This window comes from Carya illinoinensis, chromosome 8, assembly GCF_018687715.1.
Source record: "Carya illinoinensis cultivar Pawnee chromosome 8, C.illinoinensisPawnee_v1, whole genome shotgun sequence".
Classification (NCBI taxonomy): Eukaryota; Viridiplantae; Streptophyta; class Magnoliopsida; order Fagales; family Juglandaceae; genus Carya; species Carya illinoinensis.
In genome coordinates this window covers 37,437,323-37,449,773 of record NC_056759.1, presented here as the reverse complement: position 1 = coordinate 37,449,773, position 12,451 = coordinate 37,437,323, and the positions used below count along the sequence as shown (strand labels likewise).

The window sequence follows — 12,451 nt, the reverse complement described above, 5'->3', positions numbered from 1 at the left end:
AGTCACTGAAGGCCTTGATATGTATAGCAGAGTGGGAAGAGAAGAATATGCCTTGGCCTATTGAGCCTTTTATATACCTCAACACTCGATGGGCAACTTGCACATGAACTTCACTTGGCCTATCCATGAACTGACTAAGTATGCTAACTACATAAGTGATGTCAGGTCGAGTTATAGTGAGGTAGATCAGCCTACCTATGAGCCTTCTATAGCTGGTATGATCTTTCAACAAATCTAGTGAGGAATGTGAGAGCTTGTGGTTCATCTCCATAGGTGTGCTAGCTGGTTTACATCCAAGAAGTCCTGCATCTTCTAAGATTTCAAGGCTATATTTCCTTTGGCATAAGTGGAGTCCAATAGCTGATCTTGCAATCTCTAGACCCAAAAAGAATTTGAGAGTGCAAGTGACATTTGACTTTGTTAATTGCCTCAATACTAGAGCTGCCTATGACTATGTCATCAACATAGACAAGCAAGGCTATGAAGCCATTCTCATCATTTTTGGTGAAGAGGGAGAAATCTGTTTTTGAGTGTTGGAAACCAATGGAAATGAGGGATTCAGAAAACTTTGAGTGCCATTGTCTAGAGGCATGTTTGAGTCCATAGAGTGACTTGTTGAGCTTGCAAACAAGTTTTCCCTTTTGGACAAAGGACTCCCCTTGAATGTGATAACTTGGAGGTAACTCCATATAAATTTCTTCATCCAACTCTCCATGGAAGAAAGCATTGTGCACATCTAGTTGATAGAGGTACCAATTAAAGATGGCAGCAAGTGCAAGGAAAACTCTGACAGTTGTGAGCTTAGCAACAGGGCTGAAAGTCTCTTGATAATCAAACCCTTCCCTTTGTGTATAGCCTTTTGCTACTAATCTGGCCTTAGGCCTCTCTACTGTGCCATCAGATTTGAGTTTAATTTTGTAGACATACTTGCAGCCTACTGCATTTTTGTTTGGAGGTAAGACAGTAACTGTCCAAGTTCCATTGTCCTCTAAAGCTTTCAGTTCAACACACATTGCATCTTTCCAATGCTTGGATTTAATAGCTTCTTGGTAAGTTTGGGGTTCTCAAAGCATGGAGAGTGAAAGGGCAAAGGATCTCTATGTAGTGGACAAGTTGGTATAGGAGAGAATCCAATTTTCATTAATCGACTATCTACTATCAGTGCGTTAACCTTACTAATGTGATTGTGACTATCCATAACCATTCTAACTTTTAGAGGATTGTTTTCTCCATGGAAACAATCTATTTCTTGACATAGGCATTGCTTGAAATGCAAAAAACATCCCCAACATTTTCGAAAGAAAAATGATAAACAGAATTGTTTCCATAAAATGTGGCTCTGAAAACTAGTATATATATGGAAAACAAGAAATTGAAAAAACTAGAACTATAAGTGAAATGCAAAGCATAATATACCACTAGTGTATGAAATTCTTAATAGTTTATTGAATTGAGCTTTGAGCTGATTGAGGTATTGATGGAGAGGGTGAGCAGTGTGGATCTGAGGCAAATGTGAATTTGGAGTTGTGTGGGCTATTTGGCAGTGGTAATCATGTAGGTAACTCGGTGCCTGTCTAGTTCTAGTAGATCTTCTAAGGATGATAGGTGAATTGTTGGTGAGGGGAGAGGGAGGTGATTTTGGAAGTTCTACTAGATCTTCCATAGAATTGTTGTTTTCAATGGAAGATTTGAAAGTGTTGTTGTGGTCATTGTCTTGTGGATGGAGTGGGGTGAGTGCACTGTCTTCCTGGACATTAGTTGGACTTGAGGGAGGGACAGTGTGATTTGTAGGAATAGAAGGGATGGAGTCTGATACAACCATGGGGAGAACTAGATTGTGAGAATCAGTGTAAGAAGTAGGAGCAAAAGTTGGTTTTTGAGAGGGGGAAGAAGATTCATAGAAAATCACATCTCGAGACACAAAACATGAATGATCCTCAAGGTCATAGACCTTATATCCTTTCACACCAGAGGATAACCTATAAAAATACACTTTGTAGCTAGAGGACTTAGCTTGTTTCGGTTATTTTGGAGAGTGGAAGCAAAGCATAAGCAACCAGACACCCTTAAGTGAGAGTTAGAAGGAATGGATGAGAAGAGGGCCTTGTGTGGAGATTTATTTTGGAGGACAGGGGTTGGAACTCTATTGATAAGGTGACCTTCTGTTAGCACAGCATCACCCCAGAATTTTAGTGGAAGGGAGGCCTGAAAAAGGAGTGCTCTAGCAGTGGAGAGAAGGTGTTGGTGTTTTCTCTCCACCACCCCATTTTGTTGATGGGTGTAGATGCAAGACTTTTGATGTAAGATACCGCAAGAGTTGTAAAAATCTATCATTTGAAACTCAAGCCCATTGTCAGACCTTACTTGCTTTATTTTGGCATCAAATTGGTTCTTGACCATATTAATGAAAATTTGTAAAATGGTCCTTGTCTTAGATTTGAATTTCATTAAGTAAACCCATATGACTCGAGTTTTGTCATCCACAATGGTCCCCATATATCACAATGAATCAACTCAAAAGCTTGCATAATGGAAATCGAGCTTAAATGGAATGGCCTTCTCTTTTGCTTAAGCAAATGGTAAACTGTGCATTGTATTTCAGTGTCACATTTTACATCAGGAACTTGAGATTTAATGATGTTCATCCTCTAATGAGGTACATGACCTAATCTAAAATGCCATAAATTAAGATTTTGTGATTGGCTTGAGCTTGAGTCTTGATTGTTTGCTGGTTGAGTGAACTGACTGGGGCTATCTTTAACTGATGAAGGACCTTTGACAGCATGGTAGGATGGGAGATGAGCTTTGAGGTAGTAGAGGCCATTGAAGACTTCAACAAGACCAGTCGTCATCCATGAAGATAGGACCTATATGAAGCAAAAAATTTTAAGAAATATGAGGCAAAGAGAAGAGTTTTGGGTGAGCTTGCTGGCAGATATGAGATTAAAGGAAGATAGGCACACATAGGACATTTGTGAGGGTAAGTCTATCTAAAATTTTAACAGTACCTATAAGTGTTACTTGAGCATATGTTCTATTTGGGAGATGCACTTGGGTCTGTTTTTCACAAGTTATGGTGGTTAGGAATGAGGTGGAGCAGACCATATGGTCTGTGGCTCCAGTGTCAAGGATCCATGTGGGAGTTTGTGATTCAACAGTTTTGTGTTTAGTGGGGAAATGTGCATTTTGACTATTGTTTGCAGAAAATTTAGAGAGTGCTTGTAAGCTAGACTCAGTGGGAATTGAAGTGTTCATACCTGCCTTGTTGGATGAATGGTGATTGAAAACTTTGGCATCTGTGGCTACAGGGGGTTGAATGTTAGGCTGGCTAGTTGGCAGGCTTCCATTCTTTGGGTTGAGTTGAGAGGATTGAGCATTGATAAAGGCTGCAATTTGCTAAACTTGAGCTTCAGTTAAGGACAATAAAGGATTCAAGGGGATCTCCTCTTGGTTCTCAGCAGTGACTTGGTTGACTGAGTGAGGGTTAGCTGCACCAGTTGAGTATCAAGGTTTAGACTTGGTAAACTTGAAATTTGGTGGGAAGCCAACCAAACAATAGCATCTTTCCTTTATGTGTCCCATTTTGCCACAATGATAACAGGTGACTCTGTTTTCTCTTTTCTTTTGGGTTGGTTGTGGTAAGCAACCAATACTGATGATTCATTGGTAGGCAACATGAGAGTCCTAGCCTGCCTCTGCCTTTCCTCTTGTAAAACAAGGGAGAATATTCTGTCCAGTGATGGCATAGGGCTCACGAGGATGATTTGTCCTCTTATGTTGTCGTATGTGTCATTAAGCCCCATAAAGAACTTGAAAACTGAATCAGTTTGTGTTGAACCCAAGATTTCAATCTTTGTGTAATTATATATTTACACATGGATTTTGATAATAACAAATGAATTCAAAGAATAAAGGAGTCTTAAGCTCAAGTTGTCTACACAATGGAGTCAAGCACATTAAGGAAACAAGCATGAGCAAGAAGGGAACAAGTTTACATTAAAGTCATAGAGTAATGTTGTAAATCTCTTAAAAATTCGAAATTAGGATTAAGGCTCAAAATTAATATTTTATCATAAAGCATTAAAATACATTTTCTACGTGTGCATGAATATTTTGAAAATTAAATTTGAAAATTTTGAAAGATGATTGATTGTCATCTTTCACATGTGCATTATATGACTAAAGGTTTGAACTTTGAAAATATTAAAGATGATTGATTGTCATCTTTCACATGTGCATGTTTTATTTGAATATTTTCAAAAGTGATTGATACTTTTTTTGACTTATGCAAAAGGTAGATGTTTTTGTTTGAAAATTTTGAAAAGTAAAGTGTGCTCCTTTTGTCATATGCAAAAACTAAAAAGATTAGGTTTGAATTTTTTGAACAGTAAAGTGTGCTCCTTTTGTCATATGCAAAAAGTAAAAAGATAAGGTTTGAATTTTTTGAAAAGTAAAGTGTGCTCCTTTTATCATATGCCAAAAGTAAAAGATTAGGTTTGAAGTTTTTGAAAAATGAATGATGTTGTCTTTGGCAATGGAAAAAGAAGAACCTTTTATTTGAATTTTTTGAAAAAGTGAATGATGTTGTCTTTGACATGTGAATCTTTTTAAATTTGAATATAAAGTCTCATATGCCTATAAATAGATCATTTGAGAGTTCACATTTACAACATCAAGAGCATACAACATTCATTCAAAGCTTTCATTCTCTCTTCTCTAAGCATTGAGCCTTAATCCTTGTTCATTTTAAGAGAGATATAGTTTGCGCTGTATTGTTCTTATTTCACTCATTGAGGAGTGTTTTCTGATAACCTACCCACTATCAGCTCTTGTATAAGTAAAAGGGTGTGTATAACCCTTGTGCGTGTAGAAAGTGTTCTACATAGGAAATAGTTGAATCATCACGTCTAAGGTGATTGCAAGTGTAGAGGGTGTTCTACACTGCATTGAGCTGAGTGAAATAGTCACTCACTGATTGTGGCCCTTGAGTGATGGATCCAAGTTGTTGTTGTAGTTGATAAATATGGACATTGTCAAGTTGTGAAAATCTTGCCTTAAGTTTTTCCCAAACTTCTTTAGCTGAGTTGACATACAGAACATTAGAGGCTATTTTCTTTGAGATTGAGTTGAGGATCCATGAGATGATCAAGTTATTGCAGCGGAGCCAAGGGATATAGAGGGTATTGGAAGGATGAGGTGTTTCAATGGTGCCATCTAGGAATCCAAGCTTGTTTTTTATTTAGATGGCCAAGGTGAATGAATGGTGCCAAGACAAATAGTTGGGACCCGTGAGGTGAGGTGTGACCACCATAGTGTTAGCATTGTCACTGTGGTGTGGATAAAAGGGGCTATTAGAGTCTTCAGATGGAGATAGATTTGGATGATGGGGGTGCTGTGGGTTCTCCTCAGCCATGGAAACAAACATAGAGTGAATGAGTAAGAATAGGGAAGTGATTGATGACAGAAGAGAAAGGAGCAAGGTTTATCAAACCTGCTCTGATACCATGTTAGAAATAAGACTTGAAGTTGAAGAAGGAATATGAAATGACGGAAATGATGAAACAGAATGTGAGAAATTCGAGTGACAACTTGAGGAGTGAAAAATGCTATCTGTTTCTTATACTGATTTATTACAGAAAGGATACATTGTTCTTATATACTCTACTTGACTAGAAAGAATACGAAAAGGACCAAAAAGGAAACAAAACAATATTTGACATATACACACAAATATGCATATACACTTTACACAAGAGGACAATGCAGTAACACAACCAGCCTAGTGCTAAAACCAAATTGCAGACCACTCATTACTTTGAGGTGCTTTTGTCTAGTCTAGCAGCTTTATATGTGGTGCCTGCATTTTGAGCTGCTGCTCTTGTAGCAGAGTTGGGTTCTTCTCTTATGGGCCTAGTTTCATTTCGACTGTGTAGCATGGGCCTCATTGTTTCTTCTTTTTGTGAATCTTCGCCAATTTGCAGCTAGACTCATCCAAGATTGCAAAGACAATTTTCCTCTATTTTGCATAAAGACAATTCGATATTTTTCATTTGACCGTTGTATTTTTACGTTTGAATGTTTCATTCACACATTATTGGGTTATTGTTCAAACGTAAAAATTTAAACTTTCGGATGGTTAATATATACGTCAATGCAAAATTGGTGGATCCAATAGTTTGAAGTCAATGGGGGCAGAGGACCCTTCAATCCCATTAATGTTAGTGAAATAAAAATAGTTTAATTATGGTTGCCTGTTGTATTATGTCTTCTTTGCTTTCAAATCTCTCTTCTATGTACGAGAGAATGCCAAAAAAAAAAAAAAAGGATTGACATTGTATTCGTTTGAATTATAATCTTCTAATTATAATTTGACCATTTGATCTCGGCCTTTTGATTATGAGTTTTATAACAGTACTATGTTTTTCACCATTTTAGTTTGTACAGGATATAATATAGTTTGTTGTTAAGTCTATCTCTTTTACAAACTACCTGAGGTCATGTTTTGGAAGTGAGGAGGAATTCTCCTGCCTTCACTCTTGAGTGAAAGGTGTAGTTTAGGGAGGCAATGCACCACATGCCTATGGCTAGAAATAGTCCACAACCTATTGCGCTACATTGGGAAGCTCCTCCTACCTGGGTGGAGGTTAATTGGTGTTAAGATATAAAATAAATAATAAAATATACCTATTCCCATCAGCTTAAACTTTTGGCAAGTGGTGATTTCACATAATATCAGAGCAAAAGTCTTAAGTTCGAACCCTGACTCTACACTGTATCCCATTGAATTAAATATTCCACGTGTTGGGCCACCTATTGAGGGAGAATCTGGCCACACGTGAGGGGAATGTTAAGATATAAAATAAATAATAAAATCTACATCTTCCCATTAGCTTAAGTTTTTGGGACAAGTAGTAATTTCACAAGTTGAATTCAAGCTTTCAATCCGAGTTTTGGATCAAAATGCTATTGAAGATAACGGAAGATCTTCATTTAGATGAGCTGAACATTGTTGAGAGTGTCATACCCGAAATAGACAAGAAGGATTTCAACAAATGAAGAATCTTCATATCCAAAATTGTGCTAAGCTTAAGCATATCCTTAACTTGAGGACATAAGTTATAGCGTTTTCTACATTGGAGACATTTGTTCTCGAAAATATGATCGGTTTGGAAGAAATTTGTCATGGCAAACTACCCTTGACATCCTTTAAAAACTTGAGAGTTTTAAAGGTGTGATAAGCTGTGAGAAATTAAGATATGTCTTCTCTTCATCTATGTCCAGGGGCCTTCCATTACTTGAAGGATTGGTGGTAAGGAAATGCAACAACATGAGTGATATAGTCGTGAAAGAAGAAGAGCAGGGAATTGAAGATGGAGATATAATCTTGTTTCGTCGACCCCAAACCTTGGTGCTAGAGGACGTTCCAAAGCTTGTGAGCTTCTTGAGCAAAAAAACTTTATTTATGAGGGATGGCGGAGAAACCATTTTGGAGGGCAACCATGATACTGGCTTGCCACTTCTACATGATCAGGTACATTAGTCAGTTAGCTTCGAACTCACACATGACACGATAGTTGCTTTAGTTTGAGGCCCAAAACTATAATTGCATGCACCTCTACTAATTAAGGTTGTGGCTCTAGGCCAGACATAAAAGTTAAATTTGAAAAAATAATATGGAACTTCTCAAAGAATAAATAATGAATATTTCTGGATGTACTCATTTCAACATAGGAAAAGAAGAGCATACGAATCATAAGCCAACATTAGTACTTGAATGGACCATAGTTCCCAGATAATTAGTGCTATTTTCGTACTCATTCCCCTATTTAATCTTGCTTGTTTTCAAATTCTAAGCAAAGAAATCTTTGGCGTCGTTGATTGATACATGACATTAATCCTACAGGTTGCCTTCCCTTATATGAGAATACTGCGTCTAGATGGTCTACCCAAAATAAAGCATGTATGGAGTAAAGACCCCCAAATAAGTTTCATGTTTCAAAATTTACAAGTAGTAAATTCTTGGAGATGCGAGAGTTTGAAAAATTTATTTCTAGCCTCTATCGTTAGATCATATCTCGAGCAATTGAAGGAAATTGTAATTGTTGACTGTGGGATGGAGGAAATTGTTGTAGCTGAAAGAGGAGAAGCAGCAGTAGAAAGGTTGTTGGTGTTTCCTCGATTAACTTCTCTGCATCTTATACAATTATCGAGACTCAAGTGGTTTTACCATGGAATGCATATTTCAAAATGGCCAATGCTGGAAACATTGTCGGTCATTGGATGTGAGAAAGTTGAGATATTGGCATCTGGACTTAAGAGCTTTCGAGAAACAGTTAAAGAAAGCCCGCCTAAGATGTGCATTAAACAACCCCTTTTCTTGGTGGATGAGGTACGCGATTAATTTAATTAGCTCTCTCAAGCTTTAATTTCCACATTAAGGATGTAGAAGATGTAGAACATTTTCAAATGGAATGCTTTTTACATCCCAATATTATGAAATCATTTTGATTTGATAAATTTAATTAATTAGTGTTTATATATTATATATTTAATTACAATTTTCATCACTGCAAGTAAAAGAATTTTAAATTTTTTTATTAAAGTTATATATTAAGATTTTCACTGCAAATAATACCTTATTTGCAATCATTTTATCATTTCACCACAAAATAGCATTTAAGACCACACGTTTGTGACTATTCTGTGGTGATCTCCGGAAAAAACCCGTAAGTTCCTCATTAAAAATACTTAAATCTCATTTTTTTGTTTATAGCATGCCCAAATTAACTGAAAGTCACCTTTAGGCCAAGTACAAGAAATTAGTATTTATTTCCATGAACAACCGAATCATGTAATACGTATACTAAAATGAAGTCATCATGTTTTCCTTACGAGAAATGGTAGTTCTATAAAGAATTATTATAAAAATAGACTTATAAACTGACGTGATTTGATAAAATAAATTATACGTAATATTTTAGACCTAATTAAACTAATGTTGCTATAATGGGATTCGGTATTTCTTAATGTAATGAGTCAGAATGTAACATCTTTTTGTAGATCCAGTTAAACTAGTTAGTGTACTTGTTATCATGGGATGGGGTATTTCTTAACGTCTGTTCCGATGGATTTTACAGCTGCCACTTCGGAGCTTAGAGATATTGCATATTGTGAAAATGGACAAGTTGGAAACTATATAGCACGATCAAGTCGCTGCAAGTTCCTTTTCCAATATTCATCTATTAATTGTCATTGGTTGTCAAAATGATCTGTTGCACATCTTTCAATCTAATCTCCTAATTACATCTTTCCAAAGTCTAACTTCCCTACATATAATTGGCTATGGTTCGTTGGAAGCTACTGTATTTTAGGGGTGTGCATTCGGACCGGATTTTTTCCGAATCCGGTCTGGAAATCCGGATCCGGGTGAATCCGGGTGGTTATCCGCCCGGATTACACCCGGGCGGTTGAGAGAAAACCGGATCCGGTTACGGATCCGGTTTTTTAATCCGGTAATCCGTAACCGGATATTACATTCGGATTGTTTTTTTCTCTTGCCAAACGACACCATTTACATCCGGATTCCTCTCAAGTTCTCAAACCAAACGAAATTTCCTCTCTTCAGCTGTCCTTCTCACTCTCTCGTCTCTCAAGTTCTCCCTTCTCATCCAAAACCCTAGCCGTGCCGTGCCGATTGCGAATCCATCTCTGTCTCGAAACCGACGGTATGCTAATCTCTCTCTCTCTGTCTCTGTCTTTCTCTCAGTTTTTGTTTGATTTTCGCTTGGTCTATTGGGTTTGTGTTTGATTTTCTGGGTTTATTATTTTGTGAAGCTGATGTTTATATCTCTTTCACTTTTTCATGCTTTTGGTCTCTTTGTCTCTGTCTTTCTCTCGGTTTTCTCTCGGTTTGGTTGGATTTTTCTGGGTTTGTGTTTGATTTTCGTTTGGTCTAGTTTGGGTTTGGGTTTATAATCATTTACAGATTTATATGTATATATCTCTTTCGCTTGTTCTGTTTTTGCTAGTGACTAGCATTTGGGTTTGGTGGTTAAAAACAGCATAGCAAATTTAGCAATGGATGTGGACAATTGTTTTGGAAATCCTTGTAATTTCTTTTTTCCTCTGTTGGGTTTGCTCTGTTTTTTGACAGTGTTCTCTTGAAATAATCTATGTCTCATAGTTCATGCTAGTATCATTCCTCTCAAGCCATGAATTTTTGAAGTTAAAGCTGGTTGATATCTCTGTTTTTCAATATTTTCAATAATGTTTGAAGTTCAATATGGTTGACTCTTTCCTTTTATTGTTAGTGGCGTAAGGCCCTTTGGAGTATCTTTACTGGTTGCTGGGTTTGATGACAATGGACCACAATTGTATCAGGTAATTTTTTACCAACATGCATTAAAATGTTGTCTAATGACTGGATGCAATTTTGAAGTATCTTTTTGATGTCTATTTTATCATAAGGCTGATTTAGCTTGACTTTGGTTGTAGTTGGATTGCCAGTATTAATAAATACTTTTTTTTCACTTTTTTTTTTTAATTTAGATTGAAATAATTATAGTGTGTTTTCATTTTCTTCTCTAATCCTGCATTCTGGTAATCTGGAATTGTGAAAATTTTCATTCAGGTTGTAGCAGTAAACTTTAAAGAGAGTCTAATTGTGATGAATGTAAAGTCAGTTATAAAGTAAATTATATCCTTTCTTCTTTTACTTTGGCATGTGAGAGTTCATTTTGGAAATATTAATTATTATTCAGTATTCTTCCTAGGTGGACCCATCAGGTTCATATTTCTCATGGAAAGCCTCAGCAATGGGAAAGAATGTCTCAAATGCAAAAACATTCCTAGAGAAGAGGTATTTGATTAGAATTTGGTTGCCGCTTTGTTTTTTCAACCGTTTTAAGTTTTTTTTTTTTGCATTGCTGGATAAAGGAGAAAATAATGGCAGTGCCTACCCAGGGCCTCGATACATTCTGAAATCGAGAAATTTGATAAAGTACATCATCTAGAAACATAGCATTCCAGAATATAGAGATATCATGACCTGTACTATTTTGCTGTTGGTCCATCTAGTGTGAGTATGGATACTCGCAGTGGTGAATTGGTGTTTTTATCTGACACTCATTGCACATTTTATTTCCTAAACACTCTTTGGATGTGCTGATCGCACTGCTTCACCATGTTTTCTTTTCATATTCATTAATGTCGTTAGCAATACTTTTCTTTTTTTTTTTTTGATAAATTCGTTAGCAATACTTGAAACATTTATGAAGTTCCATTTCTATTGACTTGGATCCATATTCTGCATTTTCTTGATATCTAATGTTGGATATTTTCCCTCAACTTTATTATATATCACCCCGTCCCCCAATTCAGTTCAGCATGAGCATTCTTTTAACTATTAGTTGCTTATGAGGTTGACCATGTTTCCTTTTTCTATTTAGGTATACTAATGATATGGAGCTTGATGATGTTGTGCATACATCTATCCTGACGCTGAAGGAGGGGTAAATAACTGTTCTTTTTATTATTTTCATGTGCAGTCTATGCCTCATCTGATTAGATTTTTGACCATTTTATTAATTACTTGTTGAGGCTTCCTCTCTAGATTATGTTATTTGTATCTGGTACTTTCTCATGCTACCTCCTTGATTTAGAGACTTGCTATTAATTTAGAGACTTGATATAGATTATGCTTGTGCAGTTGATGCTTGACTGTTATCCTCCCTTGTGCAGCTTCCTCAATTCTATATTCAACTTTCAAGATGTGAAGAGCATTGTATTTTTTTTTTTTAAATAATAGCAGCATTGTAATGTATTATTATTTATTTTGTTCTTTGTAATGGATTGTATTAGTTTAATTAGTTGTAATGTATTATTATTTATTTTGTTCTTTGTAATGGATTGTATTAGTTTTTAATTAGTTGTATTGTATTATTATTTATTTATGTTTTGCATTGAGATGTAAACAAAAATTTTATCTATTTTTGCATTTTTATTTATATATATCAGATATTTTTTTTTAAAGTGCTATATATATTTTTTGGGGTTTTAAAGTCTGGAAAAAAAAAAAAAAAAAACCCCGGATTAGACCCGGTTATAACCCGGATATCCGGATTTTAAGGCAAAAACTACAAAAAAAAACCGGATATCCAGTTATAATCTGGATATCCGGATTAGACCCGGTTATCTGCCCGGATTGGAATCCAGGTCAACCCGAGGCGGATAACTGGTTGAACACCCCTACTGTTGAACACCGCACGGTTATGGCCGGATACCCGGATCCGGATCCGGTTGAACACCCCTACTGTATTTGAACAACATAATGCTTTAACAGCCTCAGTGGCTAAAATCTCATGCAATTGGAGCATCTTACTAGTATGATACTTGTTTGTTTGCCAATACTCAAGTGGTTTTTGGAAGGACATTACTTTAGCAAATCAATCAA

General features: G+C 36.2%; 1 long non-coding RNA gene across 2 annotated transcripts; it reads left to right on the top strand.

Annotated features, from left to right (window-relative positions):
* Positions 1-4,832: 4,832 nt before the first annotated feature.
* On the top strand, positions 4,833-11,741 carry LOC122318307. Of its 2 annotated transcripts, XR_006244794.1 has the most exons (5): positions 4,833-7,531; positions 7,904-9,725; positions 10,311-10,380; positions 10,773-10,858; positions 11,448-11,741. It is a non-coding gene; the product is annotated as an uncharacterized LOC122318307 (long non-coding RNA). The 2 variants fall into 2 exon arrangements; XR_006244793.1 differs by having other exon boundaries at positions 4,833-9,725; positions 11,448-11,520.
* Positions 11,742-12,451: the final 710 nt, after the last annotated feature.